The following is a 19,261-nucleotide window of genomic DNA, read 5'->3' on the forward strand; positions in this document are numbered from 1 at the left end:
ATACCGCCTTTCTATATGACTACAAACAAGGCGGTTTACAAGCTGAAGAAACAACAGAATAGACAGCGAAATCACACACATAATAACAATCCGATCCAATTTTTTAAATTAATTTTATCATAACACCAACAAAAAAACAACTCAAAAACTACAAACAATAAAGACAACCTACCCCACTACCCCACCAAAATACTTATCTAAACCTAACTATTCTTCTATATATAATTGTAAGTTGACTTCCTCACGTCCTCTCCGACTGCTTTCTTTGTAATTCATCTTTAGTAATTTCCTTACCTTATTCTAATCTTATATCAAAATACTATTCAACTTATCTAAATTTTATAACAATCCGATCCAATACCAAAACATCACAATAATTTTAAAATAAGCAACTCGTATCAACTAAAGCAATATTCAATAATCCATTAGGATATAATAGCAAACAGTAAAAATAAATATCAGCAAATAATAATTAATTATCAATTGCAATAAATGATTGGTAGTCTGCATTGCGATTGGACAAAAAGGTGGGATGCCGGCCTATTACTGCACACAGGTGGCTGTTGGTCATCTTTGATCGATGAGAGATCAGCCGTTAAAGACGCTCACTCTCATATATTTTGGGGGGTCTCTTGTTAAAGGGAATGATATGTTAAGTAAAAACAGGGTGGTTGATATACTCAGGCTTGCTAATTGGACCCGACTGATTATTTGGCAGTCATATTTTTATTTTGGGTTGCTCAGCTTCCTTGACAGTCTTCTTTAAAAGGGTTATTTTTCCGTGTTCATTCCCTTAATTTGGCAGGGTTGGTGGGAGGCAGGGGTCTAATTTTTGTGTGACATCTCACATTATTACACACAAATACACACACAGAGCTCACTCATATATTTTTTCCTGTAGCTCCAGGGCGCTTCCTAGTTCCATTGCAGCAAAGTGCTTGTGTGTGTGTGTGTGTGTGTGTGTGTGTGTGTGTGTGTATTTGCAAGGGTCATTATTTTTCCCAACCACAAAATGCTTGAAAACATTGACATTTGAGAAACAGCAAAAAATGTTCAAGCAGTCAAATATACGCCAGTGTACGACAAGGCTGTATATTGTCTCCCTGCTTATTTAACTTATATGCAGAATTCATCATGCGAAAGGCTGGACTGGATGAATCCCAAACCGGAATTAAGTTTGCCGGAAAAAATATCAACAACCTCAGATATGCTGATGATACTACCTTGATGGCAGAAAGTGAGGAGGAATTAAAGAACCTTTTAATGAGGGTGAAAGAGGAGAGCGCAAAATATGGTCTGAAGCTCAACATCAAAAAAACTAAGATCATGGCCACTGGTCCCATCACCTCCTGGCAAATAGAAGGGGAAGAAATGGAGGCAGTGAGAGATTTCACTTTCTTGGGTTCCATGATCACTGCAGATGGTGACAGCAGTCACGAAATTAGAAGACGCCTGCTTCTTGGGAGAAAAGCAATGACAAACCTAGACAGCATCTTAAAAAGCAAAGACATCACCTTGCCGACAAAGGTCCGTATAGTTAAAGCTATGGTTTTCCCAGTAGTAATGTACGGAAGTGAGAGCTGGACCATCAAGAAGGCTGATCGTCGAAGAATTGATGCTTTTGAATTATGGTGCTGGAGGAGACTCTTGAGAGTCCCATGGACTGCAAGAAGATCAAACCTATCCATTCTCAAAGAAATCAGCCCTGAGTGCTCACTAGAAGGACAGATCCTGAAGTTGAGGCTCCAGTACTTTGGCCACCTCATGAGAAGAGAAGACTCCCTAGAAAAGACCCTGATGTTGGGAAAGATGGAGGGCACAAGGAGAAGGGGACGACAGAGGATGAGATGGTTGGACAGTGTTCACGAAGCGACTGGCATGAGTTTGGCCAAACTGCGGGAGGCAGTGGAGGATAGGCGTGCCTGGCGTGCTCTGGTCCATGGGGTCACGAAGAGTCGGACACGACTGAACGACTGAACAACATTATTTATTAAATTTATAGCCTACTGTTCCTCCCAAAGGAGCCCTGGGTGGCAAACACACAAACGATAACGCAATTCAAATATCCAAGAACATCTTAAAACAGGTCCAATACAGATACAAACAGGGAAAGATCTCAACTTATAAGGCTTGTTGAAAGGGGAAGATCTTCGGTAGGTGCCAAAAAGACAACAGAAATGGAGCCTGTTTAATATGCAAGGGGAGGAAATGCCAAAAGGGCAGGTGCCCCTAAAGGCCCAATTGCTGTGCTACCCAGAATGGTCCTCCTGATAAGATGGTCTCTGCAGGAGTCCCTCACCTGCAAAGCACAGAGATTGAAAGAGACAATAATTCAGGTGCCGCGGTCCCAAGCTGTACACACCAAATCCAGCACCTTCAACTTAGCCCAGGTGCTAACTGGCAGCCAAGTTCAATTCTTCTAGCTGTGGGGCATCTTGACCCAGTGAGCAGCTGAGGGAGTTGCAACAGTTTCAGCTTTTGGACCAACCTCAAGGGCAGCCCCATATAGAGTGTACTGCAGTAATCCAACCCGGAGTTTACCAGTGCATGGATGACAGAGGTCACCTCCAACTATTGAGGCTTCCAAGGCCTCTAGTGACAAAGATGGGTCCAAGGGCACCCCCAGACTATGAGATACAGACTTTTGAGAAACATTTTGCGGCAGGAACTTTGGGGTATGCCCCCCTAAATTCCTAAAGTGTTTCTGGGTGCATATTGGGAGATATTGAACTAGGTGTATGTGATTTGGGTTACCGGGCAGGGTCTTAATTTTGGGGGAATGGATTAATTGAATCTGACATTATCTAGAGATGATTTGGGGGGTAATGAATGAGGGTAATTGAATTTATTTGGACCAGGATTTGTTAGGAAATTAATTAGGGGTAAATGAAATGAAGAGGAAGTGATTTGCAGTGATTTTTTTGGGGGGGGTAGGGTGTGAATTAATTAAAATATTATCTCAGGTGATTTGGGTGGCTTCCCTTCTGTAACGTTTACATTTGAGTTTGCACCTATACATAGAAATTAGCATATAGTATTATGGAAATGTGTTTCTATAGGCCCCGTGGCCCCAATTTTTTAAGCACCTCGTATCACTCCTGTTTTACAGTTCACAAGGAGCCACCAGCTCAAATGCACCAGGATATTTGATAACATATTCCTGTTTTTGAACGTATCTAGCACTGGCTACATATAGGGTCTGTCTTGAATTTCAATCGGAACACAATCCCTAAGCATTAATATACAGATAAATAAATGCAACAGGCCGTCAAAAAGCAACACCTTATTAGCAGGTCATTTGAAAGCACCATCCCTTAGATAACGGAATCAGCTTCAAAGAAGCAAGAAAACCAGTTAAATGAAATGGTATATTTTATTAAATTCCTGACCACCGGTAAGAAATTGTGTCTGAGAGAATTTGAAAAGAAGAAGCAGTAGTAGAAGATGAAGAAGAAAAAAGACAGGGAGTTGCTTGCTTTATTTCTTCAGTGCTGATAAGCAGTAATTTTTGCAGAGAAGGAAAAAAGTAACCCACTGCGATAAAACCATTTTCATAATACCATGGGAATGAGTTATTGCTCGAGGTAAGGCACAGCTTCTAATGGCTGCCTGAGCTTTCATCTCCATCTTTCATGGACTAGTCAGACATTTTTATAGTGCTGACACAAAAAGAGAGCATTTACGTTGCTTCCATGCTCCATCTGTCAACAGTTAGGTTAAAGTGCTACTGCCAACATACTTTTGATCTGATTTCTATTCTAACTCTGTGCATTGCTAGATATGAGGTTTTTTTGAGCCGTTCCCACTCTTGAGGGCCCTTATGGCACAATTTCCATGTACCATTAATGGCAAGCAAACAGGCTTCGGGTGCTTGCCTTTTAAATGTTAATTGAGGGTCAGAGTGTCATTTTCCTGTTCATTGCAACTCTCCAAATCCACGCAGCTGCACAGATTTCCTAAAGTTGCATTGATGCCCCCTGAAGTGTGCTGTTGTCTGTGGTGTCGAGGTGACTAGTAGCATAATCCCGTCTTAATTTTTAAGCAGTTTGTCCACTCCATAGTTTGAAAAGAAAAATGAATTGATAAGAAACAACTTAAATATGATAAATAGAAAGTCCCCCTGATCGGAACCAAATAGCAAAAATTTATCTAACTAAAATCCCAGGCTATAGCATCACCTGAACATTTGTCTGGCTTTATGTATTTCAGTGGTTCTGCTACCTTAAAGAAACAAACTGCATGATTAATATCTGCATTCAACTCTAGTTGCGCTTTAGAGACACATTTTTGCCTTCTGAGTCACAAATGGATATTTGAAAACTTACACTTTCAGATCTTGGGCACAACTGCTTCAGAAGTGCAGCATTTCAGATTACAGTGGAATGATCGCTTGGGTGAATGCTCCATGTTAAAACTCCCTATAGAATGTTGTTGTTGTTTATTCGTTTAGTCGTGTCTGACTCTTCGTGACCCCATGGACCAGAGCACGCCAGGCACTCCTGTCTTCCACTGCCTCCCGCAGTTTGGCCAAACTCATGCCAGTCGCTTCGAGAACACTGTCCAACCATCTCATCCTCTGTTGTCCCCTTCTCCTTGTGCCCTCCATCTTTCCCAACATCAGGGTCTTTTAGTTTTGGTTTTTGGCAGAATTTAGGCCACAACTTTATTGATTACAGAAAAGTGAGTGGTTGCATAGGCTCTGGTTCGACTAGCTCCCTACACCCTTGCAGGTAGCGCTGACCCAGAGCTCTATCATAGGTCAGCCAAGGGTCAACACTTGCGGCAGGTGAAAAGCCTGGGAACAGACTCTGTTCACTCCCCAGATGCTCCCCTGGACTCAGGTATGGGCACAACCCATTTCAGGGGTTGACCAAACCAAGCTGAGTCCCTGGATTCCTTTAACGTAATACCCTTCACATAGGGATGGCGAGAGCGTTCTCCCATCCCTACCACCTGAACCAGAGCATATCCGCAACCTTACAAGTTGTGACAATTTGCTACGCAGCAGGCGAAACCCAAATGGCAACAGCCAATCAGCCAAGTGGGGAAAATTCCTGCTGTGCCCCTGTCCCAACGACAGACGACACACGATGGCATAGCAAGGTCAATCGCGAAATGCCCTAAAATTAGGGAGAAGTGGGTGGGTGTTCCGATGCACAAGCTGAAAGAGGAAGCTCTGGGACACCTGCATGGGTTTATATAGGTCCCTCAATCCATTTAGACTGCACCCCATTGGCCAGATTAAACCCAGCAACGAGGGACCTACCAACCGGGTGTTGTGGCTGACCAATAGACCCACCCACAACCAGGAGGTCAGTCTCCAGGTCTCACTGCAGCACATGCCCCCTCTTAGGGAGGACACAATTTATCCTATTATAGGCATATGGAGGAGGGCACTCTGGCACTATAGCACAAGAAGAAGAAGAAGAGTTTGGATTTGATATCCCGCTTTTCACTACCCGAAGGAGTCTCAAAGCGGCTAACATTCTCCTTTCCCTTCCTCCCCCACAACAAACACTCTGTGAGGTGAGTGGGGCTGAGAGACTTCAGAGAAGTGTGACTAGCCCAAGGTCACCCAGCAGCTGCATGTGGAGGAGTGGAGACACGAACCCGGTTCCCCAGATTACGAGTCTACCACTCTTAACCACTACACCACACTGGCTCCAACAAAAACAGACCCCCAATCCCTGGACTACTTGTGGTATAAAAGGTTACAGGATTTCGGCAGATGATGGGGCCTGCACTGATTGGAAACGAAGCAGTGTGACTGCCCCAATACCACCATGAGCACAAATAATCAAGGAAGTGCAATATAAAGGGGCCCATGGATGGATGGCTTGTTATGCGAAAATTCACTTACCATGAAGAATTCTACCCACACCTTGCCACACACATAGGGCTGTTATATGCCTGGAATTTCCCGGACATTACCGGGATTTCAAAGGCGGAATCAACATCTGGGGGAGGGGGGATTTCCAAAAGATGTAAATCTTAGGTAAGTTAATAAAAAAATCGCATTTTGGGGGCATTTTTGTAAAAAAAAGAAGTTCAACAACTTTGGCGTTTGTCCTAAAAACCTCAAAAACTTTTGAGGTGTCCTGGTTTTTACTTTTTTGAAATATGGCAACCCTACACACACACACACACACACACACACACACACACACATACACGGCTGACTCAGATTTCACTTCCTCACTTATTTTTGCTTTTCTGGTTGATGGCAGCCATTGTGGGGCAGAAACCATGGATAGAGGGAGCAGGGAGAGACATTGGACAAACGAGAGAGCTGGAGAGTTTGGACAGATCTTTTCCTTTGCCTCTCTTTTTCTGGTTGGCTGCAGCCATTTTAAGGCGAAAGAATGGTGGTGGTGGGAGATCACAGATTGGAAATGTTCCCATAAGAAAGAATGGGATTCGCACCATCTCGTTATGCGAATGCTCACCTAACGAACACTCTATTGTGAATGCATTCTGTTTGGGAAGTGGGACCTGTGTGTATATTGACGGGCGGTACAATCACTGTTTTACTCCTTTTATAATTGAATTTATTATTTGACCTCAAACAAAATTTACAGGAGTTCAAAATGAGGATCCCTGCCAATGAGGAAGGATGCTGTACCTTGTTGCCAAATATTTTCACAGCCTTGCTCTGGCCAACCTGCAGCCCATCTGGTCATCCTCAGGCAAAAGGGGACCAAGACTTTTCACTCTCAGGGCTCGTGGGCCTTGTCTTGCTTGTCAGCACATGGAAGTTGTGGGTTGAAGGAATCCTGTTGAGAGTGTTATATTTCTTACAAGATGGAACCAAGTGAGCATGTTCCTGTTTTTTTATTCATTTCCCCAGCTTCCTACCTTGAGACTCGAGCCTCTTTACTGCTCCTTTGACATTGTTGTCCACTCTCTGTTACCTTCCAAAATGGTTGTTAATGGAGCTCTCTACACTCTTTCTGAACTATTGGTTTTCCCTCTTAGTTGCTGATTATTTAAATCCTCCCAGCTCCATTTTCATATCCACTGCTCATCTGCCATTAATCTACAGTAGCTCATTTCTTCTATTCAGACCCTTCATTTCAATTCTTGTAACGTTCCTTCATCTTTCTTTCTTTCTTTCTCTCTCTCTTTGGAGCCCAGAAGAGAGTGCAGGCCGGTTAAAATGAAAATATACTTTTCAGATTTTTTACTCGCCTAATTATTTTATTTTAAGTGAAGCCGAGACATCAATCAGACCGTCCTCTAAACCCCAGTCACATCTGCTGCTAAATGAAAATATCAGTTATTCTCTCCCGTTCCCAGCCTACCTGATTTTAAGCAGTGTTATTGCAAGAATTATTAAGAGTTCAGGCATGTCCATGATCTTATTTGAAATGCTCTTGCAAACAAGGCCAGAGCAATGCAGCTGAAATCCTAATATAGCTCATGAAATATCATTAACCAATGGGGTGAGTGTATCTCAGTTGTTCAGAGCAGGCTGTCAGAAGCCCATGAGGTTAGAAGGGAGGACTGACTGAAAAACAAAGAATATCAGTATACAGAAATAACAAGGAAAGGACAGAAGCTGCATAGCGTGTCAGGATTCTTGGAGTCTAAATCATTCCCAGTCCTGAGACTGACTGAGAATTTTTTTTAAAGGGTGTCATATCTGAATTGGTAACATATATTCCCAAATTATACTTCCAAAAAATAAATCAACTATTTAGATCGTGTCTGTGGGGTACAAAGCCACCGAAAATATCACTTCATAAAATGCAACTTCCAACTGAGGAAGGTGACTTTGGGCTCCCAAATCTGGAATCATATCACCAGGCTTACCTGCTGAGTAAGACTAATTATTGGAGAGCTAGCAGGAATCCCAATTGGGCTACTCTCGAATATAGTTTCTTTGACCCTCTTGTAGGGTGGACTAAACTCGGCTCCAATTTTATGAAATATCCTATTATCCTGGAGACTATTAAAGCACCTATAAAAATCTGGATGAATATAAATAAAAATAATAAGGACGACCCCTATCAGCATGAGAAATTAACAATATGGGCCAAACCAAAATTACAAATTGGAACTCAAGTAATAATTTGACAAAATTGGACAAAAAAAGGTATTTCGACATTGAATCAATTAACTGATGAAAATTATAAATTTGTGGAATATAAGACTTTGCAAGTAAAGTATGGATTAACCAGTGAAACACAATGGCAATACATCCAATTGAAACGTGTTGGAAAGGCAGTTTGGCCCTGACGCTATAGCAGCATCGGATACAAAATTTAATCTCTGCAACAAAAAACTCTACACTTGCACTATATAAAACCCTACTCAACAGGAAGAAATATGATTTAGAATATGATAGACAAAAATGGAGTGAAGAGTTAGGGGTACAGATAACAAATGATATATGGGAGTCATGTATAAAGTCAACAGAAATAGCCTCTATGGATCTAAGACTAAGACTTATTCAACAGAAAATAATATTCAGAGTCCACTGGACTCCAGCAAAACTATACCAGAAGAAAATAACAAGTGCAGACAACTGCTGGAGATGTGGGAGTAAAAACGCGAACTTAGTACATATGTTGATTACTGCCCGATGATAAGATCATTTTGGTGCGAGGTGAAGATATTTATAGCAAGAGTAATAAAAAGAAATTGTTATTTCGGGGAACTGAATTTAATTCTAAATTATATTCTGGAAACGTGGGAGATTTCAAGGGGTCAAAAAATATATATGGATGTACCGTGCTATATTAGAAGCAAAAAAAAAAAAAAAACTTGTTTTGATGAATTAGAAGAGCCACAAAAAGATTCCATTGAGCACATGGATTGATAATATAGACAGATTAGCTACATACGAATGAATTGCATGTCGACGCAAAATAAGAATGGATAAATATGAAGAAATCTGGAATATATATATATCTATCAGCATATTTCGACCAATTAGCAGGCATACTTTCAAGTTTTTCATCTGGTACCTACTTACAAGGAATGCAGGAATTCTTAAAAGCATCGACACATGGAACACTACAAGACTGATATAAGCATTCCACATCGTGGTTATTGCTAATATAAAAACTGAATAGACTGTATCACCTTTAATCTCTCAGAATATGTTCCGTTCATATGATAATTTGGTCCATGGAATTACATACTGTGACATGATATGCTGAATTGTTTTTGAAATAGAAGTTATACTGTTACATACAGCCTGTTAACGCCACGTGTGTCACTACCAGTATTGTATTTACGTAACAAAAGGTGGCGCTGTGGGTTAAACCACAGAGCCTAGGGCTTGCTGATCAGAAGGTTAGCGGTTCGAATCCCCGCGACGGGGTGAGCTCCCATTGCTCGGTCCCAGCTCCTGCCCACCTAGCAGTTCGAAAGCACGTCAAAGTGCAAGTAGATAAATAGGTACTGCTCCGTCGAGAAGGTAAACGGCATTTCCGTGCGCTGCTCTGGTTCGCCAGAAGTGGCTTTGTCATGCTGGCCACATGACCCAGAAGCTGTACGCGGCTCCCTCGGCCAGTAACGCAAGATGAGCGCTGCAACCCCAGAGTTGGACATGACTTGACCTAATGGTCAGGGGTCCCTTTACGTTTACCTAACAAAAGGTTCAGCAGTGTTTTGTAAGGACCTCTCACAGCTGGAACTGGCTCTGAGACTGGAACTCAAAATGGCCTTTGGCAACTCCACAGCCTCTCATTTACCTTGCAGGGCTGTTGTGAGATATAGCTCCATGCAATTGCACACAGCAATTCCCTCTTGGGATACAATGAGAGGAAGAAATCAAAATGAATTTAGTGCTAACCGCTTGCCCTCAGCATTCCATTTTAGGAAATAATTTCCTTGCATTTTTAAATAGGTATTTTAATGTCTCTCTCTCTCTCTCTCTCTCTCTCTCTCTCTCTCTCTCTCTCTCTCTCTCTCTCTCTCTCTCTCTCCCTCTCCCTCCCTCCCTCCCTCCCTCCAGAATCTGCAAATGGATTAAGCCCCCTGAGAGATTGTTATGAGTTTTATCAAAGTTTTGTCTAATAATTATGAGATTTGCACTGGGCTGCTGCAGACCGATCAGACCCACTTACCATAATGATACTACTAAATAATGAGCGTTCAAGTGGGTCTTATTAGCTATGAATCTATTAAAGAATCAGTACGCATCTCATGCCCTATTACTGGGGATGGGGAGGGGAAGAAGGTGGAAAGAGAACTGTTGCTGGGTAAGGTTTATTTTATTATTATTAATTTCATTTAAATCCAAGCAGAGCACTTTCAGACCATCGTCTGGCTTTGTGGACTTCCAGGTGTGCACATTAAAGCAATTCCCTCCCTGCATTAAATGGTCGAAACAAGTTTCTAATAAATCTCCAACAAAATACGCAGTAACCACTTTTAACAACCAGTTTGTTGGAGTGTTAACAGCCTGTTAGCTAACAAACTGGTCATTAACTGGTGCTAACCTTGGCTTTCTTGTTTAAATAATCCCTCAGCATCAGGCCAATTCCCATGGGAATCCCCATTCAAAAAAAAAAAAAGGGGGGGGGGAGATGGTGGGAGAAGAAAAAACAACCCCTTCCCTCATTTTGTTTCTCTCGTTGAGTTTCTTTCTTTAACAATCAGATTTATTTCTCTTGTACAATCGCTTTCTTTCCACCAGTTGCTATTGACCCCGAGGGCCCGAAACTTGTGCTTGTCTCCTTTTATGTTATCCGACAGAATCATGCAGCCAACTCTCTCTATTTTCACTGAATTAGGTGATAATCCTCAAGAGCTTAATTAAAAGTGTGGAACACGAAGCCTACATAAATGGATGCATTTCAGTCAAGTGAATTTGGGCTCCTTTTTTTTCCAACATGCCTTCTTCGTTTCCGATCCCTTTGGGATTATGCCATCTTTTGTTCTTCTTGTTGTTACAATCCGGAACTTTTAACAACACACGCCGAGAAATGAGCAAGGGGCCATATGTACACAATTGCTGACCCCTTATTTAGAAAGTACAATTACATCTACCACTGCTGCTTCCTAAACTAATGTAGCAGCGCAGCTCTTCACAGATACTATACTAGGGGGAAATCGTAGGCTTTTGCACAGTGAAGTTGATCTTTGCTCTGTGTCATATAGCTAATAGGGAAACCTAAAAGGTCTTTGCAATGAATCTCAGCCACTGGCAATTCACACGAATATATATATTTAAAAGGACAAGTCAGCCTCTTATAACAGAAACCTCTGCTGTACTGCATGTAAAGTGCAGTACTTCAGCTGGAACTAGAGATGTAAAATTTCTGGAAATTTTGAAGCTTGGAAAAAACAACAACTCATGGGGGGGGATTGGGGGGGGGGAACGCAAATTTTCGGAAAAATTGAAAAAAAATATGCCACATTAGCACTTCTTTTTTCTTTTCCAGATTGAAAGTCATTCTGTTACTTTAGAAAGATAAAATATAACTATGGACAATTTTAATGGGCATAAGATTATCACAACTAGCATATTAAAATACAATGTATCCAAACAATTATTACAAACAGAATTTACTTTTAAAATAGTATTTATTTGTATTTGTAACAAATGGAGCAACAATCTCCTGAACTGTTTACTAGTTCATGTGGAACAACAAAAAACTGCACAAAACAAATTTTAAAAATCCAGAAGTAACAATTATTCATATTTCCTCTCCACAGTATTTTTTTAAAAAAACATTCTCATAGAAAGAACTGAAGAAGGAAGTGAGACTAAGTTTCAATGAATGGGCATGAAATTTAATCAGAATCATTTTCTGAGCTGTAATTAAGTATATACTTTCAGGCCCTTTTTGTTGCTCTATATTTTCTTCCAGTGCTTTGAGGCCTAGTGAAGAGGAACAGAACCAATGCATACCACACGCATGCAAAAACAAAACTGAAACCTTTTTCTTTTCTGGTGACAACAGCACCTCCTAAAGGAAGAAATGTATCTTGTTCTTGCATTGGAGAGTTCAGTTTGTAACCTAGGACTTGCTTGTCCTCACATACATTAGAATAATCTGATACCATACATATTATTTTAGAAATGATTTATAAAATATTTGAACCCCTTATCTTAAAATATTTTATTCATCATGTTAAAACAAAACATTCCATAATCTATTTTTTATTTTTTCAATTTTTCCAATTTTCCAGAAAAAAACAAAAGAGGCTTCAGGAAAAAAACGGGGGGAAACAGTTATTTTCTGAATTTTTCCAGTTTTTTCCGGGGCCTTCACATCTCTAGTTGGAACCCTTTGCCTGCGAATGGATGAAGTTTGCTTTGTTCTGTATTCAACTCACAGGATAAACACAGATGGTCATTTACGGAGCAGTGGCATTCTATGGAAGTAGCTGGAGGACAAATTGCAATGTTTTCTTGCTTCCTTGGAATGGTGATCAGTACAGGTCTATGGTGCTGGTAACATTTTCCTGACTATGTGGGCGTACCAGAGACAGCCAGCTCCTCATTTGGTTATCAGGTGCCTGCTCCATTAATTCAGCATGCATTAATGACCATTCCCCACATTAAATGGGGAGCGACTTTTGCATGGTCGCACGCAGCTCCCTTGGACCCCAGAGTGGCTCCTACCAGTTCGGGCTGGCGTCGCCTTCCCCAGGCTGGATACCTGTGGTCCCCGCCTACCTCAGCCAGCGCCCAATCCCGCCTGGGGGAGGCATTGCCAGGGGGATTGGCCAGGTAAGGGGAGGGACCACCCAGCCCACACAATAGAAGGCGTAGCTTACCTGGGAAACGGCAGTCGGGCTCCAGAGCTTCTCCCACCCTCCACTCCCTCAATTAACTCTTAACTTTGCAGGTTAACCTCTTCTCCACAGGTACGCAGGCGCTGCTATGTCAAGGCTGCTGTTGAAGGGCCAGAAAGGAATTTCTCTGCATTGGGAGGTTTTGCCTTTCCTGTAGCAAAACGTCACAACTTTGGCGGTTTCAGGCCTTGGGCGGAATCCTTTAGTCCATCTTCCTAAATGGGGTGGCGTGGGACAGTGACTCCACGCCCCCAATGAGGCTGTGATACTAGGGTTCCCCGTTAAAGGGGTCTTTGGGGAGGCATTGACCATACGCTGAGAGGTTGTCATTGCCCCCCCTCCAGCGACGGCAAACGGGGGGGCGGGCTCTCTGCTTGAGCATATGTTCTCCAGAGCCAGCCCAATCCCCACACATTCTGGATAACCCTGAAGTTTCCCAGATCCCTGGCTGGGGGCTGGGAAGGATAAACGCCCAATGCCTGAGCCAAGGTCTCCCTACATCTGAATCTTAATAAAGTTGTGGCCAATTTTAATCCCATAGCACATTGTCTGGTGTCATTATTCCGCTCGGGGGTCGCCTGGGAGTTGGGGGACTCCGCCTGTCCAAGCAAATAGCTGTTTGTGTTCACTCCTAAGAGGTTCAGCTGCAGTCCTGTGATGGTCTAAAAAAGCACTGACTGATAACTGGTGGTCCATAGACTAGATGCCACCTATAATCAACAACCCTAGGTTTTGCTGGCTAGGGGTCAAGACCTTAGGAAAAGATCTGTTTCAGCCATGTCCAGGAAGTTGCAAGACAACAAGGCCACTTCTGCATTAAACAGGAGGTGGATTTGCGGGCGTAGCGTCATCAACTGCCCCTCAATTGAAGGGTATTCCGTTAAAGGATCCCGGGGATGTTGCCCTGTCCGAAGACCAGGGAGCTGAGGGCCTAAGGTACGCCCCTAACGGTGATCACAGGAGGAGTTCCGGTTGATGTTCATCACTGGGGTTCCCCACTGGTGGTTAACCCTTCCCTGATTTCCAACACACGGGTAGGGGTTGGATATAGCTGATAGGGTCCAATGCCTAAGCCAATACCGCTCAACATCCGTAACCAATAAAGTAGTGGCCTTTACGCCCATTAAAATTTACATAATGTCTCTGTGTCATTATTTCCAGGGGAGGGGAGGGACATTACCACGGAAAGCAGGGTGCCAGAATGCAGCAGTGAGGCCGTCCTGTTCCAACAACAGTGCTGGAAACAGTGACTTTTTAGTTTACGAAAGAGGGAAGTAAGAGGATAGGGACAACATTATACTGGGTGTGGAGCAAGGGCTAGAAAGATTTGTTGTTTCTCTATCATACCCCAACACCTGCGGTATCCAATGAAACAATACGTTGGCAGATTCAGGATGAAGTAAATAACTTTTACAAAATGCATAGTTAAACTATGGAAGTTTCTTCCTATGGGATGTAATCTTAGATGGCTTTAAAAGAGGATTAGAGACATTCATGGCAGATCAGGCTCTCAGTGGCCACTAGGCATGATGACTATCCTGTGCCTCCACTTTCAAAAGTTACTGGGGATCATGAACAATGAACAATGGAGATATGATCCATATGTGGTGGCAATACGGAAAGATTAAGGTTTTTTTGGGGAAAATATATGAGGAATTAAAAAAGATGATGGGGATAGCCTTTACCAAAAAACCAGAGATATTCTTATTAAGCATGGTGGACCAAGAAATCCCAACCAAGTCAAAAGAAGTGTTTCTATATGCAATAGCAGCGGCCCGAATATTCGTAGCAAAAGGTTGGAAAGACCAGGAACTCCCAAAAATTTCAGAATGGCAAAGTAAATTAGAAGAATATGCTAAAATGGCCTTATTAACTAACAGTTTAAGAGGAAATTCCAAGCAGAAATTTGTGGGGAAATGGGATATATATATGAGATATGTGCAAAAATATAACAACAGCTTTGCTTCCATGCCAGCTTTTGAGTGTTAAATGAAAGATATGTGCTGGAAATTTTGGATGTATAATGTTCAAGAGTGTATTGGAAAATTTATATATGAAGGTTTATTGTTTGGATCACATTCTGTATTAAGCGAGGTATATGCAAAGGGATTTAACAGGAAGTCGGACTTGTGGAACTATTTTTTGTGTATATGAAGGTATGCAAGTTTATATATAGAGAGGTGTCCCCCCCCCCATAGCAGCGGGGGACTCAACTTACAAATGGAACACACTCAACAGGAAGCTGAACATGTTCTGCTTCCAAGGCAAAGTTCACCAACCAGAACACCTACTTTTGGGTTTGCAGCGTTCTTAATCCAAGTTGTTCATAAACTAACCTGTTCTTAAACCAAGGTACCATCTTTGTCTTCTTTGGCTATTGCGGAGCACTAAATCTGAGGGTAGGAAGGTCAGGTGGTCCCAATCAAGCATCACCTGTGTCTTTTCCCTTGCTATGGTGCAAGAAATAGGTATGGCCTTCTTGTTATTGTTTTGTACTGACTCAGTTTGCAGTTTTTCAGTGCGTAGATGGTGGACTTCTGTTTCCTCTGCTTTCCTAATAATTCTCTACTTTGGGAGTCAAAAATTATAACTTTGCTCATGACTCAGGAAAGAGAGGGAGGCAAAGCTCTCTCCCCTCTCTCCCCTCCATGTCGAATTGACAGTGGGAGAAGAACTTCGAGTTACGTGCTTTGCTGCAGGAGTTCCGCATTTAGTCGCTGCCGTTGCTTGACTTGGCTGGAGTGGATGTTCCTGGCTATTTCGGTCACTCCTCACCTCTGCCTGCGAGATCCATCAATCACTTTAATTATAATGGAACATAGAGCCAGCAACTGAAGGAGAAAAATCAACCCAATCTGCAGAGCAATCTTTCTTGATGAATTCTCCCCCTAAATCGAAACAATTCGCTGGGTAACCCAGCTGGGGTTCATATGCTTTTGATTACTGTGGGCTATTTAGCTCTGCAAAATGACATGCTGCTTAATGGACTTTTAATGGTTATAGGTTTCTCTCTCTTTCTCTCTCTCTCTTTTTTTTAATGAGCTTCACCAGTTTGTTACTAATGCCCTGTGGAAATCTGGCCCTTTGCCAGATCTGATGTTACAAATGTTCTGGTTTCTCCGAGGCATAAACGCAACCAACATGTGGAAGTGGGTGTTGCCGACTGCATTCTCTAATGCCATTAAAGAAGACGGAGCAAAATTGTGTGCCCTCCAGTCCTACAAATTACATTGTCTTTGAGCGCACAGATAACACTTCTCAGCTGAAGCCGTGTTCGTGGGTGTGGCGTTCACCCAAACTTCAGAGTGGCATAGAAGGTGTTAAAAGGGAATAACCAGTAAGAACCTTGAGGGGGCGGAGTTATGTGGGCTATATAAACCCCTCCCGGGGAAGGAAAGGGGTTCTTTAGTTCTTAGTTCTTTGGTCTGGGGTTCGTTGGGTCTTTGGTTCTTTAGCCTTTAGGCTTGTCGTTGGTCTTTAGCTAGGGGGCTTGTTGTGGGTATTGAGAGCCTGGTAGAAGGGTGGCAAGGGAAGGAGTAGGAGCAGGGGTGGGAGAATTTGTGGGCACTGTTGTTAACAAGAACACAACCAAGAAAGTACTGTTTATTCTGAAACCACATGCGTATGTACTAAACTTCAAATAAAACAGTTTTGTTCCAATATTCTCCTTGACTGAACTGAGTGAAGTAAATACCAGACAAACTGGTTGGTGGCAGCGGTTAATTAATAAAGTGGTGAGTGCAGGTATCAACGGACCGTTAAACATCTGGGGGACCTGTGCAGGTTGAGCGAACCGCCACAGTGGGCTCACCTTTGGAGGAACGCCAAGGCACATGGGCAAAGACTGGCTCAAAGACGATAGCCTCCTCCCCCTGTTTCTGTACTTGCCTCCTAGGTAGCTGCATCACATAAAGGTTTTTATTGGACTAGAAGGGTCCAATCTTGCCGATGGACATGATGGAATAATAATAATAATAATAATAATAATAATAATAATGTATCACAGATGCTAGCTTATAATAGGCAACTCTGTCAATTTTGGTTTCCACACTACTCATTTCTTTTCCTGTTCTTAAGTTCCATTTGCCACATATCTGCATCAGTTTGCATTTTTTTTTAAAAAAAAGAAAGTTATCATGAAAACGCACCAGCATTTTAGTGCTCATTTCCCATAATATGCACATTTTGGAAGCAATTCCCGCTAACAGAATGTATTTTTCATTTGTTATTTTCACGAATGTATGCATCATATGCACACTTTCCCTCAATATGCTCATTTTTGTACCCTTTTTTTGGGAGGGCTGGAGAATTGCGTCACAAGATTTGGAGAAGTTCAAATTTTAATAGATAGAATCATAGAATCACAGAGTTGGAAGAGACCACAAGGGCCATCCAGTCCAACCCCCTGCCAAGCAGGAAACACCACCAAAGCATTCCTGACAGATGGCTGACAAGCCTCCGCTTAAAGACCTCCAAAGAAGGAGACTCCACCACACTCCTTGGCAGCAAATTCCACTGTCGAACAGCTCTTACTGTCAGGAAGTTCTTCCTAATGTTTAGGTGGAATCTTCTTTCTTGTAGTTTGAATCCATTGCCCCGTGTCCCCTTCTCTGGAGCAGCAGAAAACAGCCTCCCTCCCTCCTCTATATGACATCCTTTTATATATTTGAACATGGCTATCATATCACCCCTTAACCTTCTCTTCTCCAGGCTAAACATACCCAGCTCCCTAAGCCGTTCCTCATAAGGCATCGTTTCCAGGCCTTTGACCATTTTGGTTGCCCTCCTCTGGACACATTCCAGCTTGTCAGTATCCTTCTTGAACTGTGGTGCCCAGAACTGGACACAGTATTCCAGGTGAGGTCTGACCAGAGCGGAATACAGTGGTACTATTACTTCCCTTGATCTAGATGCTATACTCCTATTGATGCAGCCCAGAATTGCACTGGCTTTTTTAGCTGCTGCATCACACTGTTGACTCATGTCAAGTTTATGGTCTTCCAAGACTCCTAGATCCTTTTCACATATACTGCTCTGTGGTTTGGCCTGCATGTTGTTTCAGAGAGTGTGAATGGTGTAGGTTTACACTGAAATGTTAACCAATACAGATACACCCCAACCTCTACTTATGATAGACAGCTAGCTACTGTGTGAGGAACTTTTCTGTGTGAAGATGGCCCCAGAGTCCTGGAGAGGAAGTCCAAACTGATTGCCAAGGGATAGAAACATGTTTGCTGATCTTTCAGAATATGGGGTTCACATGGCTGAGAGGAAACATGAGGCTGATTCTAAGTGGGGAAGGAAGCAGGAAATAGTCAATGCTGGGGAGGGAAAATTGAAGAACCAAAGGTATCCATCCAGTGACAGATGGAGATGGGGAGAAAGTCTGATTCATATTTAAAGGTGAATCTAATCTGCACTTTCTGAAACAATATGTCAACCGAAATGTTGCCATCCTTGGAAATGTGCACTTTTCTGAATTTCGGAATGTAATTATCCAGCCTCGTTATACATGGAAAAAGAAGTTAAAGCATATACCAGAGTAAACTGTGCATAAAAATGCACATATTAGTGAAAATAACATATACAAATGCATTATATTGGGGAAAAAGTGCACCGCAAAAATGTGCACCTTTGCCCAATGTGCATATAAAATGTGTATATGAGAAGTTGGCACTAAAATGCTGGCGGATTCTCATGAGCACTTAAAAAAAAAGGCAAGCTGATGGGAAAATGTTGAAAACTTAATGTAAGATTGGAAAAATTAAAACTGAGAAAAAGCTAAAATTGACAGATTTGCCCATTCCTAGTAGCACATGAATATACAGCTGTGCTTTTTGGTTTGACCAGCAATTAGCCTTTCAGAATTTGGATGTGCAAAGGCCAAGCCAGAGGTGAGAGGTGAGAGATCTGAGATCAGGGTATAACTGCAGAATTTTTAAGAAGTTTGTATGAACTGGGTTGGTGGAGCGGAGGAATTGACTGCAGACCTGTTTTTCATCCTTTTGTTATTACATTTTCTTACCAGAATGCAGAATGCTTAGATTTCAGAATGTAGAAAGTCTGTTCCTTTCTATTATTTACTGAACTTCCTTTCGCCTCCTCCCAGCCTTCCCTGCCCCCCCCCTCACACTTCTGTATAATATGACTTTATCTGTCAGGAAAAGAAATAGCCCGTCACTCAGTTATTTCCATGACTAATATTCTGTGACTAAATACGGCGAGTCCTTCAGCTCAGCAAAAGCACGCTAATAAAGTGGAACTAGAAATCCTCTCAAGGAGCGACAGAAGGGAAACTGGACGGTGTCTTTTGCTGCATTGCCTGCGAGAGTCTCTAAGATCTTCGTTTGTGTGCCCCTTAACTTTGTGCGTATCTTGAGCAATTTTTTTGATCAGTAGTCTTCAATGTTTTCAGGCTTAACCCCCCAAAATGCATTTGGGGGACTCATTTTTTACCATTATATCTGTATAGTGGTGATGCTGCTGTTGCAAAGGAATAATAATA

Source organism: Lacerta agilis, chromosome 3, assembly GCF_009819535.1.
Source record: "Lacerta agilis isolate rLacAgi1 chromosome 3, rLacAgi1.pri, whole genome shotgun sequence".
NCBI lineage: Eukaryota > Metazoa > Chordata > Lepidosauria > Squamata > Lacertidae > Lacerta > Lacerta agilis.